Source organism: Cibotium barometz, chromosome 20 (genome assembly GCF_041138505.1).
Source record: "Cibotium barometz isolate CiBa-2024 chromosome 20, ASM4113850v1, whole genome shotgun sequence".
NCBI lineage: Eukaryota > Viridiplantae > Streptophyta > Polypodiopsida > Cyatheales > Cibotiaceae > Cibotium > Cibotium barometz.
Window position 1 is genome coordinate 508,099 of NC_141065.1, and position 3,695 is coordinate 511,793.

Consider the following 3,695-nt stretch of genomic DNA (forward strand, 5'->3'; position numbering starts at 1 on the left):
AATCAAGTGCTTTTAGCGACTATGTGGTACGTCACGTCTTGCCGGATCTTCTCAAGCTCTTGCATCAGCTAGGTATAGAGGCTGATCAAGAACTTTCTTTGGTCTGGTGCCAGGATGGTCAGCCGGCCCGGGCTAAGGTTGCTTGGGCAGTTATTACTCTTCCACTGGCCCAGGGGGGCTTGGGCATTATAGATCTAGTTGACCAGAGTAGAGCCTTGTTGGGGGAGCTTATTGTTCGGGGGCTGCTTCCAGGTGCTGAGCCTTGGAAGGAGCTTCTATTTCAGCAGTAGCGGCGGCCTGCAGGCTAGAGCTCCCCCAGTAGGGGGCTCTTGGGCACCAGAGATACGGTGGATCTTCATAGAGATGAGGAGGACAGGCCTCAGTAGAGGATGGGAGGACAGATTTGCCTTGAGCATCCTGCGAGCTTGGGAGCTACTGAGATGGGGGCTTTCTTAGAGACCTCCCACTTGTGATGAGGAGTGGGCCAGACAGCCGCTCATCTGGAGCCCCGCGGTACGCACAGAGCAGGGTCATATGCTGGGGTCTCGACCTTGTGTAGCCTGGGGACCATTGGCAGCAGGCCCAACACGCAGTTTTGGAGATTGGCAGGCCTTTTGCAGTCTCCCGGAGGAGATCCAAACGGAGAGGCTGTCACTTCAGAGGGGGGCTGATTATGAGGGATGACATTCAGGAGAGGCACTCACACTGAGGAGTGGTTCACGCCTTTCGAGCCAATGGCCCCACGGTGCATGGGAGCCTTTACACAATTGGAGATCCTGATTGCTATCAGAGCTTGCACTGAGGATGGTAGATGCCTCTACTATGAGATACAGGATGAGGGCAGACTTCAGAGAGTGGAGGCGGAGTCACCTTTGGTTGCAGAGTGCATCTTTCAGAGGATACAGGTAGAGGCCGCCACTTCTCGGAAGTGGCATATTGATCTAGACCTTGCAGATGTGGACTCTGATTGGTGCATATGGGCATATGTTGCGTGCCCCCTTGGCCCGGCTCCATGGCCCGGCTCCAGTGGGACCTTGGCGAGTACGAGTGGCATGATCCTTATGCGTCCCCCGAGGCCACAGAGATCACCTTTTTCCAGTACACTGTTCGGTTAGGGAGGCATATTTAAACTACGAGGAGGATGGTCTCTCTCCAACTACATCGCAGCATTGGCAGCTACAGGGACTATCACAGGAGTTCCTCGAGGATTTTTGGACCACCAGGCTCTGGGCTAGCCGACATGCACACAGGATCTTGGCTTTCTAGTGGCTGGTTGCCCATAGGGGCTCTGCAGTTGGCACCTGGCTTGTCTACAATGGCCTTCCGTCGGCCTGTGTTCGATGCGGCCACCCATTGGAGACACAGAGACATTGCCTATGGGACTGCTGTCCACAGGCGGAGCAAATTTGGCTGACTCCCTCTCTCTTCAAAGGGCATGTATACGTGGGGAGCTGCTGCTTGGTCGACTTTGTCAGGGCCTGCTCTAGGATACGATACGGCGTAGGACAGCCAGGCCATCAGATTAGGGGGCCAGCGAGAGGGTTTTGTAGACCAGTGGGCATTTTTTATATAACTAATGAAAGGATATTTTCTCGAAGAAAAAAAACTTAATCCCTCTCAAAGGATTTCTCTCTGGAAAAATAAATGTCAAGCTCTCTAAGCCATGAAAGTATTGGCTTTGCATCCTTGTTGCCACCAAAATTCTAAAAGTAAAGGCCTTTCGGCTTATCTTCTTCCCTTTCCTAGGTTCCTGTGCTGTAAGGGTAGCCTCAATGATTCGATGAATATCATCATCAGGCTCTTCATCTTCTACTCCTATTGCTATGAGCAAGACGATCTTGCAACGCCTTCTTCTCTCCCTTTCAAAGAATAAGTGTTGAAATATTTACTTTTAGCCTTGTCGAGAATTTGTATAGCAAGTCATCAACTCACACAAATGAGTTATTATGAGTTTTTAGTGATGCCTTTTAGTCTCACTAATACACCAACTACCTTTAGCTGCATGATGAACCATATATTCTTGAAGTATCAAAATTTTGATAGTCTTTTTTATAACATCTGTCTTTATAGCAAAGATAAGGATGAGCATGAGAAACACCTAGAGACAATATTTAGTCTTTTGAAAGAAAACTATCTTGTGAAAATCTTGAAAAGAGTCAATTATTTCAAAAAGAAATTGAATACCTTGGTCATATATTGACTGCTAAAGGAATTCATGTGGATCCCAAGAAAAGTAGAGACTATTAGATCTTGGTCACAACCAATAGAATCAAATTTTTTCAAAAAAATAGAAATTGAATACCTTGGTCAATTATTTCAAAAATCAATTAAATACCTTGATCATATATTGTTTGCTAAAGCAATACATGTGGATCCTAATAAAAGTAGAGACTATTAGATCTTGGCCACAACAAATGGAGTCAATTTTTTTAAAAACAATATTGAATACCTTGGGCATATATTATTTGCTAAAGGAATATCGTTGATGGATCCTAAAAACTAGAGCCTATTAGATCTTAGCCCCACAACTAATAGATGTGCATGAATTGAGATCATTTTTAGGATTGTATAGCTATCATAGAAGTTTTGTGAAAAAAACTTCTTACAAATCTCATCATTTAACTGAATTGTTAAAGAAATCTAAAATTTTTATTGTTTAGAATTACAATAGATCAAATCCTTCAATACTTAAAGCATGCACTCACACATGTATCTGTGTTAACATTGGTCGATTTTCTTAGACCATTCTTTGTTGTCATAACTAATGCTAGTGGACATGGTATTGGTGATGTGTTAATGCACGATAATCATCCTATTGGTTTTACAAGAAAATTGAAACCATCTAAGCTTAATTAGAGCACATATAATAAGGAATTGATTTGATGTTATTCATGAATTAAATATTTGGAAACATTATCTCGTGGGATCTAAATTTTTTATTAAGACTGACCACCAACAAAGCATTAAGAATTTGCTTTCACAACCTCTCATATCAGATAGCCACATTAAATGGGTAGCATCACTACTACCGATCTAGACATGTTCCTAACGTGTTTGCTACTGAGAGTAGATTATTTGAGGAGATGTGAGGAATGGGACCGATAATTTTTGGAAACATTTATAATGTCTTAAAGCATTTATTCTTTGAGAGAAGATCTTGCACTACAACACGTCGGGAGCATAGAAGTGTTTTCTAGCAGCACTTTTTGGTTGGGATGTCGGGGATTCCATTCGCTACTCTGCAGCAAAATTTCGTTGTCCAACAGTGCTTATAACAGCAAAATTTCTCTACGCTCCAGAGTGTTTATTACAGTGAAATTCCACTGCTGGGAGGGCAGTGCTTGTAGAAGCAACGAAATTTCATTATACTATAATTTCGCTGAAAATAGCAGAGACAGCAAAACTACGTTGCTATTTTCACTACATGAAATTCCAGAGAGTTATTGGATGCTAAATTTAAAAATACATATCACATACACATAAAAATGATATATAGTTTTTTGAAAAAATCCATTATAACCCTGTGCTTCCCGACTACAGAATCGAGGGACTTCACACTTCAGCTTGCGCGTAAAAAATGCTCCTTTATTGCTCGTTTTGTAAGTAATCATTTATTCTCCTCTTTCATTTTGTTTTGTACTATATTGTTTTCTATAAATAATTATATATTTTCTTAATTATTTTTTGTAGAGGGA